A 16,883-nucleotide genomic window follows, 5' to 3' on the forward strand; every position below is an offset into this window, starting at 1 on the left:
GTGTCAAGCCGGTGATGATGGAGATCATGACGGTGCTTTGGAGATGGAGATCAAAGGCACAAGATGATGATGGCATATCATGTCACATATTTTGATTGCATGTGATGTTTATCTTTTTATGCATCTTATTTTGCTTAGTATGGCGGTAGCATTATAAGATGACCCCTCACTAAAAATTTCAAGGTATAAGTGTTCTCCCTAAGTATGCACCGTTGCGACAGTTCGTCGTGCTGAGACACCACGTGATGATCGGGTGTGATAAGCTCTACGTTCACATACAACGGGTGCAAGACAGTTTTGCACGTGCGGAATACTCGGGTTAAACTTGACGAGCGTAGCATGTACAGACATGGCCTCGGAACACTGAGACCGAAAGGTCGAACGTGAATCATATAGTAGATATGATCAATATAGAGATGTTCACCATTGAAAACTACTCCATCTCACGTGATGATCGGAGATGGTTTAGTTGATATGGATCACGTGATCATTTAGATGACTCGAGGGATGTCTATCTAAGTGGGAGTTCTGAAGTAATATGATTAATTGAACTTAAATTTATCATGAAGTTAGTCCTGATAGTTTTTGCATATCTATGTTGTAGATCAATGGCATGTGCTACCGTTCCCTTGAATTTTAATGCGTTCCTAGAGAAAGCTAAGTTGAAAGATGATGGTAGCAACTACACGGGCTGGGTCCGTAACTTGAGGATTATCCTCATTGTTGCATAGAAGAATTACGTCCTTGATGCACCGCTAGGTGCAAGGCCTGCTGCGGGAGCAACTGCTGACGTTATGAACGTCTGGCAAGCTAAATCTGATGACTACTCGATAGTTTAGTGTTCCATGCTTTATGGCTTAGAATCGGGACTTCAAAGACGTTTTGAACGTCATGGAGCATATGAGATGTTCCAGGAGTTGAAGTTAATATTTCAAGCAAATGCCCGAGTTGAGAGATATGAAGTCTCCAACAAGTTCTATAGCTGCAAGATGGAGGAGAACAGTTCTGTCAGTGAACACATACTCAAAATGTCTGGGTACCATAACCACTTGACTCAGTTGGGAGTTAATCTTCCGGATGATAGTGTCATTGACAAAGTTCTTCAATCACTGCCACCAAGCTATAAAGGCTTCGTGATGAACTATAATATGCAAGGGATGAACGAGACGATTCCCGAGCTCTTCGCAATGCTCAAGGCTGCGGAGGTAGAAATCAAGAAGGAGCATCAAGTGTTGGTGGTTAATAAGACCACTAGTTTCAAGAAAAAGGGCAAAGGAAAGAAGGGGAACTTCAAGAAGAATAGAAATCAAGTTGCTGCTCCTGGGAAGAAGCCCAATTCTGGACCTAAGCCTGAAACTGAGTGCTTCTACTACAAAGGGACTGGTCACTGGAAGCGGAACTGTCCCAAGTATTTGGCTAATAAGAAGGATGGCAAAGTGAAAGGTATATTTGATATACATGTTATTGATGTGTACCTTACTAATGCTCGTAGTAGCGCATGGGTATTTGATACTGGTTATGTTGCTCATATTTGCAACTCGAAACAGGGGCTACGGATTAAACGAAGATTGGCTAAGTACGAGGTGACGATGCGCGTTGGAAATGGTTCCAAGGTCGATGTGATCGCCGTCGGCACGCTACCTCTACATCTACCTTAGGGATTAGTTTTAGACCTGAATAATTGTTATTTGGTGCCAGCGTTGAGCATGAACATTATATCTTGATCTTGTTTGATGCGAGACGATAATTAATTTAAATCAGAGAATAATGGTTGTTCTATTTATATGAGTAATATCTTCTATGGTCATGCACCCTTGATGAGTGGTCTATTTTTGTTGAATCTCGATCGTGGTGATACACATATTCATAATATTGATGCCAAAAGATGCAAAGTTAATAATGATAGTGCAACATATTTGTGGCACTGCCGTTTAGGTCATATTGGTGTAAAGCGCATGAAGAAACTCCATGCAGATGGGCTTTTGGAATCACTTGATGCTTGCGAACCATGCCTCATGGGCAAGATGACTAAGACTCTGTTCTCCGGAACAATGGAGCGAGCCACATACTTATTGGAAATAATACATACTGATGTATGTGGTCCGATGAGTGTTGAGGCTCATGGGGGTATCGTTATTTTCTGACCTTCACAAATGATTTGAGCAGATATGGGTATATCTACTTAATGAAACACAAGTCTGAAACATTTGAAAAGTTCAAAGAATTTTAGAGTGAAGTGGAAAATCATTGTAACAAGAAAATAAAGTTTCTACGATCTGATCGCGGAGGCGAATATTTGAGTTAAGAGTTTGGTCTTCATTTAAAACAATGTGGAATAGTTTCGCAACTCACGCCACCTGGAACACCATAGCGTAGTGGTGCGTCCGAACGTCGTAACCGTACTTTATTAGATATGGTGCGATCTATGATGTCTCTTACCGATTTACCACTATCGTTTTGGGGTTATGCATAAGAGACAGCTGCATTCACGTTAAATAGGGCACCATCTAAATCCGTTGAGACGACACCATATGAACTGTGGTTTGGCTAGAAACCTAAGCTGTCGTTTCTTAAAGTTTGGGGTTGCGATGCTTATGTGAAAAAGCTTCAGCCTGATAAGCTCGAACCCAAATCGGAGAAGTGCATCTTCATAGGATACCCAAAAGAAACTGTTGGGTACACCTTCTATCACAGATCCGAAGGCAAGATATTTGTTGCTAAGAATGGATCCTTTCTAGAGAAGGAGTTTCTCTCGAAAGAAGTGAGTGGGAGGAAAGTAGAACTTGATGAGGTAATTGTACCTTCTCTCGAATTGGAAAGTAGTTTATCATAGAAATCAGTTCCAGTGATGCCTACACCAATTAGTGAGGAAGCTAATGATGATGATCGGGAAACTTCAGTTCAAGTTACTACCGAACCTCTTAGGTCAACCAGAGTACGTTCCGCACCAGAGTGGTACGGTAATCCTGTTCTGGAAGTCATGTTACTAGACCATGACGAACCTACCACTAGTGCGCGTTGGTCCTAAACAAACAGTTTTTAACCCCTTTCCGCGACGGCATTTGGAACCGTCGCCAAGTGAGTGTGTGCGATAGGGTGTCCTTCCCACATGACCCAGAAATCGTCGGGGATAGGCCCTCCTAGGACCCAGGCTAGGGCCGTGTGCGATCGGGCGAGGCATTGAAACCCAATCATTTCCGTAGGTATGTACATCCCACACGGTAATCCAAGAAAATCATTTCCGTAGGTATGTACATCCCACATGGTAATCCGAGAAAATCATTTCCGTAGGTATGTACATCCCACACGGTGAATCCCTGAAAAACATTTCCGTTCGTATGTATATCACACACAGTCAATCTAAGGAATACGTTTCCGTTCTTATGTGCATCCCACGCAGTCAATCCTGGGAAAACGTTTCCGTTCGGACGTACATCCCACACAGTTTTATGTGTAGGCTCGTGTGTGAAAGGTGTAACTATCACACACGGTCTTCCTTGGTTAATTGTTTGCTTTTATCAACTATATCACACATGATTTGATGAAGAAAACCGTGTGGCATTGGGCTATCCATCGCAAGCGCTTTTACTGCTAGAACTGTTTGCAAAGGTCCATGACACATTTAGCAGGTTTATTAGTTTACAATTAATAATTCCAGTATTACGCAAATTCACATTTCATATTGAACAATTGTTTGCCAATTTCATATCAGGCACATAAATATATTATAACATCACAGTATGGTAGCTACATGAAAACAACACAGTACAACATATAGCTAGTTCAATTTCATAAGAACAATATATCCATTTCCCTAATCGAGATCATCGAGGCTCGTCTTATCCACCTCTGCTTTCAGTTCAATAAGAACCCGTTTTGCACGGGTCAACTGGGAAAGTGCCTCCTCCTTCGCCAACACCATCTTAGCAAAGTCTGATTTAAAAATCTGAGCTCATTCTCCACCTTCAACTTTTTATCCCGCATCGGCAAATATGCTTCAGCGTTGACAAGACTTTCTCTAAGCCTACGTGTGTTCTCTTCCTCATACATGCTCCAGAGCTTCGTTAGGCACATCTTCAAAGACTGTGGCTACTCTTGATCAACCCACTCCAAGTAAGAACCCTTCCGTTCATCGTATAATATTTAAAACTAGATCAGTAACAATTGTAGGGGAAATGGGTTTATAGCAACATAGAAAATCACCAATGCTTATTTTGAAAAACTGAAGAAACATGTTAATTATGACATATCTTCTCAAAAAGATCAATGTGCAAATGAAATAATTGGTACTGAGACAACAACCAAATTCTGGAACATCAGAAGCTATAATTAACTACAACGACGCTACAAGTTCTTACTCATGTACAATAAATAACAAATTGAACATTTTATGAGGAAGGTAAATATAACTGCAACAACATAGCGACAGTGTTTGGATGACAACAAATTGATACTAACAGGTGTGTACATGCACAAATTTAGTAACATAGAACTAATAGCACTAAGGCCGTCCACTATGTATGCCAAAACTGGGGTAAAGACAACTGTTGCTACATCTCGCACCGGTGCCCTGCACTGGCGAGCCGATGAAGCGGAAAAAAAATCAGGGACCCGGACTCCGGAGCACGTAGTTGCTCCGATGCCCGGTTCCTTCATGCCATAAAGATTTATTATTTTACTGCTTGGCTACTCGGGTGTGTGGACCAAAGTTGGCTGCACAAACTACTGAAGCGGTGCCAAATAATTTTCTAATGGCACCGCTGATGAGATGGCAATAATTTAAGATACTAGGTACAAACTGTGACACTGTCTTAGGATGCGTTTGATTGAAGGTGTGGTATGAATGGGTTGGGACCGTGATAGTGTCTGAATCATATCTAACAAATGATTTGTAACAACGAAAGAGGTCTAACCTTCTCTGCACATGCTAGAAACTTCCTCCCACTGTCCACAGAATCAAACGCAACTAGCTTCACGCATGGAGATTGATGGTGACAACGAGCAGATAGATCTTCAGCCACCCCGCTCCATTCGTTGCCACTGATGGTTTAGGGAGCTACAAGAGGAAGAAACGACTCAAATCGACCTCCAAGTAAAAATCCTTCATTCCAAGTCATAGCCCGAGAGAGAGAGAGAGAAGAGAGGCATACCCGGGTGGCGAAGGAGTAGTCGCCGGAGGAGGAACCGCTGGATATGTCTTTGAAGAAGACCATGGCGACCCCGGCGGTAGGATGCGAGACGGCGAGAGCGAGGAAGCGGCTATAGCTTAGCAAGGAAGGAAGGAAGGCGGAAACAGGGGAAATGTGACTTGTGGTCGGGGAGAAAAGGGGGTGGGGAAGGGGGGAAGGGGGCGGGGGTAGATATTTTGGCGGTAGGCCAAAATTTTGGAAATGTGGAGGGAAACTTTGCGCGTGGTGCCACCGGACCATTCACTTTGAATGATTGTGTCCATCACAAACGATTCTTCTACTTTACGCGCATGGGATGAGTTTGATAATTCAAATTTTGGTCTCAAGGCATGGGCACATTCACTTTGAACGCGCGCGGCGCCGCCGGACCATTCACTTTGAACGATTGTGTGCATCACAAATGGTTCTTCTACTTTACGCGCATGGGATGAGTTTGATAATCCAAAATTTGGTGGAAATTTCCCCGGGTATGTCATTGCATAATTTAACATCGCTTGCTAATTTGGGCACACAAAAGAGCGTACAGCAGACATACCACACTTACTGAATCGAGAAATTTTAGTAATTACATAGAGCCAGTTGACCTAAACATTGCTCTAACAAAAGACCAGCATTAAAAACAAAGCCTAAGTACGCATAATTAAAAATCCACCGCCGTGCCGGCCTATGCATCGCCAGTGTGGGATGAGACATCGACGACTTGTCCTGGCGACATGCCACCGTTGGTGGACTCCGCGCCCCCCCTGCTGAAGTCGACCGCGTCCTCGTCCTCGTCCTCGGCGCCGCCCTCAAGGTTGTAGTACTCGTAGTAGTGGCTGCGCCAGAGCTCGCGTTGGTACTCCACCGCCGATTCCTCGACGGACAGACTCTTCTCTACCTCGACCTCGGCCACGCACAACTCCTCCTCCCGACGCTCCTTGATCTCCGCCGCCTCCTGCATCTCCAGCTGCAGCTCGGCGACCTCCTGAGGAAGCAGGTACTCCATGGCCATCGCCGCCTTTTCAGACGTGGGTTGCATGCTGGAGTCCGAGGTGGCCTGGAATATCTTGGCGTGTGCATCCTCGATCTTGGCGTGGATGGCCTCGACCCGGGCCAGGGCAACATCAGCGGCACGGACGGCAGCTCGAGCGCTCTCAGCGTTTGCAGCCGCCGTCGCAGCAGCAGCTGCAACCGTCTCGGCTGCTGCAGCTACCCTGTCGGCTGTCGCAGACGCCCTCTCGACAGAAGCGGCCGCGCTCAATGCGGATGCGGTGGCACTCTCGGCGTAGGCGGCCGCGCTCTCGGCACAGGCGGTGGCGCTCGGGAGGGACGCGACCATCGTACGAGCCTTCACGAAGCGTTTCCACGGCCTCATCTTTGCAAGAAGGGGGTGCGGGAATGGGGATCGGGATTCATGGATTCGGGGTTGCCGGTGAAGCTTAAGGAGGGAGACTTAAATAGACCCAGATATTTTCATCGTAAACGGTTCCTAGAAAACAACTGTGTGTGATGTTGTAGTTATTTTTTATTAGCCGTGAAAGACGAATTTGGAATAAAGTGCCAACGGATGGTGTTTTAAATGAACGAGAAATTTTGTAGTACTAATACAACTGTCATGTCAAATTTTGGAAAATTTCAGGGGTCATTTGACCTTCTAAGACATTTAAGTGATTTTCTAGCCATTTAATGACCATAATTGAAATTTGACTACATGTACATGCAACAGCTAACCATAACGGTTTGAAAACTCATATTTTGTGTACTTGTGTGCGATTTAATTCCATGTGCAGTAAATTGGAAGGAATTTTCAAACATATTGGTCTAACGGCTATGACACAATTAAGCAAGGAGTGACATGGCATTTTAATTCCAAAAAATAAAAAAAATAAAAAACACATGAAACCTTGGTTGATGTAATGTCATGTCATGCCACCAAGATGATGTGGTAAAAAAATTGGCATCTTCGACCAAAGTTTGGACACACACCCCTCACAAACCGGAGCAACTCACTAGAAGGCTCGTGGTTTCGAGAGGGAACAATGCATGTTTGATGACGAACGAGAGATAGCTTCCTCTTACGGCCTTCAAATTATTTCTACGTCTAACGTGCACTACTACAACTGATGTGAAATTTTTGAAAATTCTAGGGGTCATTTGACCTTTTAAAGACATTTAAGTGATTTTCTAGCCATTTGATGACCGTAATTCAAATTTGAACTACATCTATATGCAACGCCTAACCAAAACGGTTTGAAAAATCATATTTGTGTACTTGTGTGCGAGTTAATTCCATGTGCAGTAAACTAGAAGGAATTTTCAAACATATTTGTATCAGGACATGGACACATATGCATGAATACGTATGCATGAAGTGGCATGGCATTTTAATTCCAAAAAAATAAATTAGAAACACATGAAACCTTGGTTGATGTAATGTCATGTCATGCCACCAAGATGATGTGGTAAAGAAATTGGCATGTTTGAAGAAAGTTTGGACACACACCCCTCACAAACCAGAGCAACTCGCTAGAAGGTTCGTGGTTCCGAGAGGGAACAATGCATGTTTGATGACGAACGGGAGATAGCTTCCTCTTACGGCCTTCAAAATTTTTTCTACGTCTAACGTGCACTAGTACAACTGTAATGTGAAATTTTGGAAAATTCTAGGGGTCATTTGACCTTTTAAAGACATTTAAGTGATTTTCTAACCATTTAACGACCGTAATTCAAATTTGAACTACATCTACATGCAACGCCTAACCAAAACGGTTTGAAAAATCATATCTGTTTACTTGTGTGTGAGATAATTCCATGCGACGTAAATTAGAAGGAATTTTCAAACATATTGGTCTCACGACATGGACACATGCATACGTATGCATGGAGTGACATGGCATTTTAATTCAAAAAATAGAAAAATGACCAGAAACACAGGAAACCTTGGTTGATGTAATGTCATGCCACCAAGATGATGTGGTAAAGAAATTGGCATGTTTGACGAACGTTTGGACAGACACCCCTCACAAACCGGAGCAACTCGCTAGAAGGTTCGTGGTTCCGAGAGGGAACAATGCATGCTTGATAACGAACGGGAGATAGGTTCCTCTTACGGCCTTCAAAATTTTTTCCTACGTTTAACGTGCACTAATACAACTGTCATGTGCAAATTTTGTAAATTTCAGGGGTCATTTGACCTTTTAAAGACATTTAAGTGATTTTCTAACTATTTAATGACCGTAATTCAAATTTGAACTACATCTACATGCAACGCCTAACCATAACGGTTTGAAAAATCATATTTTTGTGTACTTGTGTGCGAGTTAATTCCATGTGCAGTAAATTAGAAGGAATTTTCAAACATATTGGTGTCAAGGCATGGGCACATGCATGGAGTGCATGCCATGGCATTTTAATTCCAAAAAGTTAAAAAATGATCAGAAAAACATGAAACCTTGCTTGATTTAATGTCATGCCACCAAGATGATGTGGTAAAGAAATTGGCATGTTTGACGAAAGTTTGGACACACACCCCTCACAAACCGGAGCAACTCGCTAGAAGGTTCGTGGTTCCGAGAGGGAACAATGCATGTTTGATGACGAATGGGAGATAGCTTCCTCTTACGGCCTTCAAATTTTTTTCTACGTCTAACATGCACTACTACAACTGTAATGTGAAATTTTGGAAAATTCTAGGGGTCATTTGACCTTTTAAAGACATTTAAGTGATTTTCTAACCATTTAATGACTGTAATTCAAATTTGAACTACATCTACATGCAACGCCTAACCAAAACGGTATGAAAAATCATATCTGTGTACTTGTGTGCGAGTTAATACCATGTGCAGTAAATTAGAAGGAATTTTCAAACATATTGGTCTCACGACATGGACACATGCATACGTATGCATGGTGTGACATGGCATTTTAATTAAAAAATATAAAAATGATCAGAAACACATGAAACCTTGGTTGATGTAATGTCATGCCACCAAGATGATGTGGTAAAGAAATTGGCATGTTTGACGAACGTTTGGACACACGCCCCTCGCAAATTGGAGCAACTCGCTAGAAGGTTCGTGGTTCCGAAAGGGAACAATGCATGTTTGATGACAAATGGGAGATAGCTTCCTCTTACGGCCTTCAATTTTTTTCCTACGTTTAACATGCAACTGTCATGTGAAAATTTGGTAAATTTCAGGGGTCATTTGACCTTCTAAAGACATTGAAGTGATTTTCTAACCATTTAATGACCGTAATTCAAATTTGAACTACATATACATGCAACCTAACCAAAACGGTTTGAAAAACCATATTTTTGTGCACTTGTGTGCGAGTTAATTCCATGTGCAGTAAATTAGAAGGAATTTTCAAACATATTGGTGTCAAGGCATGGGCACATGCATGGAGTGCATGCCATGGCATTTTAATTCCAAAAAATTAAAAAATGATCAGAAAAACATGAAACCTTGCTTGATTTAATGTCATGCCACCAAGATGATGTGGTAAAAAAATTGGCCTGTTTGACGAAAGTTTGGACACACACCCCTCACAAACCGGAGCAACTCACTAGAAGGTTCGTGGTTCCGAGAGGGAACAATGCATGTTTGCTGACGGACGGGAGATTGATTCCTCTTACGGCCTTCAAACTTTTTCCTACGTTTAACGTGCACTAATACAACTGTCATGTGAAAATTTCGAAATTTTCAGGGGTCATTTGACCTTTTAAAGACATTTAAGTGATTTTCTAACCATTTAATGACCATAATTCAAATTTGAACTACATCTACATGCAACGCCTAACCAAAATGGTTTGAAAAATCATATTTCTGTGTACTTGTGTGTGAGTTAAAAAATCATCAGACGATGTAAATATCTGGTGTTCAAAAAAGAAAATGTAAAGATCTGGCAAGACAACCGGCCCCCACATGATCGGCACTCTATCTCGTGGCTCGAGGTTTGGTAGGTGATTGGCGGGGATCATTAATCAGACACGGTTCTGTATTGGTAACCGTCAGCTATTATGTTCACACACGGATTTGCTGCAGGAATTGTGTGTAATTCAAACTACAGTACTTGTAAATTCTGGCGATCGGCGTGTGTACTGTCCCCGTCGATCTAGATTCTGGCCACCAATAAATACTACCTTGCTCACGTCGTCCCGCCTGCATTCTCATCTACATCCTCCCCTCGCTCACCCTCTCTCTCTCTCTCTCTCTCTCTCTCAAATCTCTGCCATGGCGCCGCCGGTCTGCCCACGCGCCGACGATGAGTCACCGCCCCCCGAGGACGCTCACTCGATTACTAGCAACGAGGACCCCTATGCGCCGCCTAACGAGGTTGCGCCGGACCCCCCAACTTTGGATTGGTTTTGGGGCCAGTACAATCTTTGTCTATGGAAGTCGCTGCCGCCGGCTGAGAAAGCCAGGCAAGTGGCGTTCAAGAAGGAGATGGTGGAGGAGGAAGCCAGGTACCAGGCGGCGTGTGAAGCCCGTGATGCCGCCTGGAAAAAGGAGGTGGCGGAGCTTTGGGGGCGGGCGCGTCGTCGTGCCGAGGAGGTGTACAAAGACGGGTACTTCGCGAGAAAGGTCATAGGCGCTAGGTGCCTCGTCGCTGCGTGGAGGTGGGCCGATAAGCTCCAGCTGCCACCGACGAGGAGCTCCAGTGGGCGCCCAACAAAATGGCAAGATCGGCCGCGCGCGTCCGCTAGCAAGAGGCAGATCGGTACGTCAAGCGCTACGAGGCGGAGGAGTCGGAGTACTGCCTCCGCACTGGGAAGACGCCGCACACCAGGGAGCTGCTAGCGAGGGGCTACCGGAATACTGGCCCCCAGGAGGGATTATTAGTTTTAGTATTGTTCGTTTTCAATTTTATGTATTGTACCTAGTAGTTAAGTATCATCACGTATATGTGATGATATTATTTATATATATATATATATTCTGTGATGATCTAGTGAACAATTAATATATATATATATTATGAATTCCATTTTCTATCTGTTTTGTATAGTAATTTGGATCTAGCTATTATCATCCACATATACAGAATGGAAAGCGTATGTACACACATTGAAACAGAACATATGAGAATGGAAAACAGAGTACACACATTGAAACAGAGCAATAAACAGAGCAATACTATGATTGCTGTGAATACATAGCTATCCACGTCGAAACGACTTTTCGAAATAAAACGCGTCCATGAGACCATGACCAGCAACCCTTGCCTAGGGTAGCTCTTGGCTATGCCTGAACTCGTGCAAGCGTTCGTCCAACCGGTCGACACGCTCGCGGTACATCTGGAGCGCGATCTCGAGCTCGAAGTTGGCTATTTCATTGGAGATCACCAGCTCGAGGATGCGACGGCCATGTTCCTCTACTGCGCCCAGGTGGACACCTGAGCCAACGAGGCGGTCGAGCCTACGGACTAGCGTGTTGGCATCCAGCGGGCCGCGGACAAGGCGAACGGCGGTACCCATGCGAATGGCGCGGCGGGCGTCCGTGCAAGTACGGTGCGGCCGGTCTCTGGTGCAAGTACGGAGCTAAGGGCCTCTGCCCACTCCTGGCGAGGAATGGGGGTACTGACGGGACGTGTACCCAGCTGCGACGCCGTGTCGACAGCAGGCAAGCGCCGATGGATCCGCTCTTGCTGTGCGGCGCACCGGGCCTCTCGCTCTGCGGCGCTCCAACGGTCTCGCCGTGCGCTGAGCCACAGCCTATCGGCGCAGATGCGCCTAGCTTGCTCTGCGGCGCGCCATCGATCATGTTGTGCGGCGAGCTGTAGCCTGTCGGCGCTGACATGCCTATCTTGATCCGTGGCGCTCAAGCGCCATGCGCCAAAGGTCTGCTCAACCCTCGCGATGACGCGCATCACGGCATCGTCCATCGCATTGCTGGGGAGCGCCTTGGCCTCGACGGGCCGTGGCGCCTGCTCGTTTTCCTCGTCGACGAGGTTGATGGAAGATGCGGCGCTTTGGTGGGTTGGCATGCTTGGAAAAGGTGGATGTGCTACAGGCTACGCTTGTCGCCTCCGTGCGTCGCGTGCCCCCTATGTGCAATATAGCAGGGTGGCGGGAAACGGTGGCGTGTTCATAAAACACCATCAATTAATGGAAACTTAGCATCGAGCTAGCACATGAAGTAGATGATGATCAGATGAACACGGACCACACTAGGGAACCCGTCCGTGATGAATTCATCAATCCCAAACGGTTGAATACTAGCAAGCGTTTGCCCACAACACACACGGCCTATTCCATCACAAATAGGTTGGATGGATCAACTTTATGCCACGTATCACACATTGTCAAAAAGTAATGCAGTAGACCTTCTTTAACATGTGTTAAAAATAGAAAACAAGGACCTCGAGGTTAAATTAGCTGATGGAATGGGGCATTTCGGTCATTTGACCGAAATGACCCATCCCATCAGCTAATTTAACATCGACACAACTTCCCATCCAGTCACCCATCCGATGGCTGCTCCAGCCTGAGCACACTTAACTTGATAGTTTTCTTACATGAGCTACTGGTGGAACAGCTAGTCCTTGCTGATAGGAATGCCTCATCACATCCTTATGGCATATCCGGATGACCGCCCGTCCCACATTGCCAATAGATGTTGTGTAGACAGAGCATATCACATACGTCTTATTAGAAGCAATCATCTGCGTTATTATCGGTCTTCGCACACATTTCTGATTACAGACATGTTTGCCGCGTATCACACACATCTTGTTATATTGAACCGTTTCTGTTCTCTTGCCTAATCACAAATAGTTCATCCGAGTGAACCGTATGCTGTACATCGCACACACCTTGATCGGGCTGACCGTTTCTTTTGAGTTGCCTAATCACAAACAGTTCATCCGAGTGAATCGTATGCTGTACGTCGCCACACACCTTCATCTGGCTGCCCGTTTCTTTTGTTCCTCCTCATCGCAAACAGTTAATTGAGCTGAACCATATGCCCTGCATCGCACACGCAACTAAAATTTGAACCGTGTTTGATGCATCCTCCATCGCAAATGTTTTGCACCTTTTTTGATGGTTATTTTACACCACCGTTTGCGATTATGGCCTCGCACACAGTTTCGTCGAAGGGTCTTTGATCGTAGTGTCACGTTAGCAGCATCCTGCAGTAGTGTACGGACTATGAGGAAGCGATGATGAGCCCAGATTTCGCGAAATGGCTTGAGGCCATGAAATCTGAGATGGGATCCATGTATGAGAACAAAGTATGGACTTTGGTTGACTTGCCCGATGATCGGCAAGCCATAGAGAATAAATGGATTTTCAAGAAGAAGACTGACGCTGATGGTCATGTTACTGTCTACAAAGCTTGACTTGTTGCGAAAGGTTTTCGACAAGTTCAAGGAGTTGACTACGATGAGACCTTCTCACCCATAGCGATGCTTAAGTCTGTCCGAATCATGTTAGCAATTGCCGCATTTTATGATTATGAAATTTGGCAAATGGACGTCAAAACTGCATTCTTAATGGATTTCTTAAAGAGTTGTATATGATGCAACCAGAAGGTTTTGTCGATCCTAAAGGTGTTAGCAAAGTGTGCAAGCTCCAGCGATCCATTTATGGACTGGTGCAAACATCTCGGAGTTGGAATATACGCTTTGATAGTGTGATCAAAGCATATGGTTTTATACAGACTTTTGGAGAAGCCTGTATTTACAAGAAAGTGAGTGGGAGCTCTGTGGCATTTCTAATATTATATGTGGATGACATATTGTTGATTGGAAATGATATAGAATTTCTGGATAGCATAAAAGGATACTTGAATAAGATTTTTTTAATTAAAGACCTTGGTGAAGCTGCTTATATATTGGGCATCAAGATCTATAGAAATAGACCAATACGCTTAATTGGACTTTCACAAAGCACATACCTTGATAAAGTTTTGAAAAAGTTCAAAATGGATCAGTCAAAGAAAGGGTTCTTGCCTGTGTTACAAGGTGTGAAGTTGAGTCAGACTCAATGCCTGACCACTGCAGAAGATAGAGAGAAAATGAAAGTCATTCCCTATGCCTCAGCCATAGGTTCTATCATGTATGCAATGCTATGTACCAGACCTGATGTGTGCCTTGCTATAAGTTTAACAGGGAGGTACCAAAGTAATCCAGGAGTGGATCACTGGACAGCGGTCAAGAACATCCTGAAATACCTGAAAAGGACTAAAGATATGTTTCTCGATTACGGAGGTGACAAAGAGCTTGTCCTAAATGGTTACATCGATGCTAGCTTTGACACTGATCCGGATGACTCTAATTCGCAAACCGGAAACGTATTTATATTGAATGGTGGAGTTGTCAGTTGGTGCAATTCCAAGCAAAGCGTCATGGCGGGATCTACATGTGAAGCGGAGTACATAGCTGCTTCGGGTCCAATGAAAATCGTTTGTGACAATACTGGAGCAATTGCCTTAGCGAAGGAATCCAGATTTCACAAGAGAACCAAACACATCAAGAGACGCTTCAACTCCATCCGTGATCAACTGAAGGAGGGAGACAGAGAGATTTGCAAAATGCATACGGATCTGAATGTTGTAGACCTGTTGACTAAGCCTCTTTCATGAGCAAAACATGATCAGCACCAAGACTCCATGGGTGTTAGAATCATTACAATGTAATGTAGATTATTGACTCTAGCGCAAGTGGGAGACTGAAGGAAATCTGCCCTAGAGGCAATAATAAAGTTGTTATTTATATTTCCTTATATCATGATAAATGTTTATTATTCATGCTAGAATTGTATTAACCAGAAACTTGATACATGTGTGAATACATAGAAAAAACAAAGTGTCCCTAGTATGCCTCTACTTGACTAGCTCCTTAAGCAAAGATGGTTAAGTTTCCTGACCATAGACATGTGTTGTCATTTGATGAACGGGATCACATCATTAGGAGAATGATGTGATCGACAAGACCCACCCGTTATCTTAGCATAATGATCGTTAAGTTTTATTGCTATTGCTTTCTTCATGACTTATACATATTCCTTTGACTATGAGATTATGCAACTCCCGAATACCGGAGGAACACCTTGTGTGCTATCAAACTTTACAACGTAACTGGGTGATTATAAAGATGCTCTACAGGTGTCTTCGAAGGTATTTGTTGGGTTGGCATAGATCGAGATTAGGATTTGTCACTCTGAGTATCAGAGAGGTATCTCTAGGCCCTCTCAGTAATGCACATCATGATAAGCCTTGCAAGCAGTGCGACTAATGAGTTAGTTGTGGGATGACGCATTACGGAACAAGTAAAGAGACTTGCCGGTAACGAGATTGAACTAGGTACGAAGATACTGACGATCGAATCTCGGGCAAGTAACATACCAATGACAAAGGGAATGACGTATGTTGTCATTGCGGTTTGACCGATAAAGATCTTCGTAGAATATGTAGGAACCAATATGAGCATCCAGGTTCCGCTGTTGGTTATTTATCGAAGATGTGTCTCGGTCATGTCTACATAGTTCTCGAACCCGTAGGGTCCGCACGCTTAACGTTCGATGATGATTTGTATCATGAGTTATGTGTTTTGGTGACCGGAATGGTCGAGAGGTAAAAATTGATATATTGGACGATAGTATTCGGACACCGGAATGGTTTCGGAGTATTTCAGATATTTATCGGATTACCGAGGGGTTACCGGAACCCCCCGGGGAAAGTAATGGGCCACATGGGCCATAGGGGAGAGAGAGGGCAGCCCAAAATGGGGTGGCGCGCCCTCCCCCCATGGGGAGTTTGAATTGGACAAGGGGAGGGGGCGCGGCCCCCCTTTCATTCTCCCTCTCCCTTTCCTTCCCCCTTTCCCCCTCTGAAAGAAGGAAGGGGGGGGCGACTTGGACTAGGAGTCCAAGTGGGTTCCCCCCACTTGGCGCGCCCCCTAGGGCCGGCCTCTTCCCCTCTCCTCCTTTATATACGGGGGCAGGGGGTCACCCCAAAGCACATCAATTGTTTCTTAGCCGTGTGCGGTGCCCCCCTCCACCGTTTACTCCTCCGGTCATATTGTCGTAGTGCTTAGGCAAAGCCCTGCGCGGATCACATCACCATCACCGTCACCACGCCGTGGTGCTGACGAAACTCTCTCTCGACACTTTGCTGGATCAAGAGTTCGAGGGATGTCATCGAGCTGAACGTGTGCTAAACTCGGAGGTGCCGTACGTTTGGTACTTGATTGGTTGGATCACGAAGACGTTCGACTACATCAACCGCGTTAAACTAACGCTTCCGCTTTCGGTCTACGAGGGTACGTGGACACACTCTCTCCCTCTCAGTGCTATGCATCTACTAGATAGATCTTGCGTGATCGTAGGAATTTTTTTGAAATTGCATGCTACGTCCCCCAACAGATGTTGCAAGGCGTTGCCGCCGGTGCCCTCCAAGCAGGCTGGCGAGAGCAGCCGCCAACAGAACAACCAGCAAAACAACAAGCGTAAGGGCGATCAGACGACTCCCCTCTATGACAACCGCCTCGTCGCTGCCGCCAAGCAAGCGCCCTCAGTCGAGCCTGCCGGCAACCGGCATCAGCGAACCGGCAAGACCGTCTGGAAACCCGCCATGTGTTTTGAAGAGATGCTCGAAGGCCCCTGCAAGCACCACAACAACGCGAGGCCATCCACGCAGATGCTCCGGCAGTGCGCCATCACGAAGCGCATAATGATGGGCGACATCCCTTCGCCTCCTCCTCCGGCATCGG

Source organism: Aegilops tauschii, chromosome 7, assembly GCF_002575655.3.
Source record: "Aegilops tauschii subsp. strangulata cultivar AL8/78 chromosome 7, Aet v6.0, whole genome shotgun sequence".
NCBI classification, from domain to species: Eukaryota; Viridiplantae; Streptophyta; class Magnoliopsida; order Poales; family Poaceae; genus Aegilops; species Aegilops tauschii.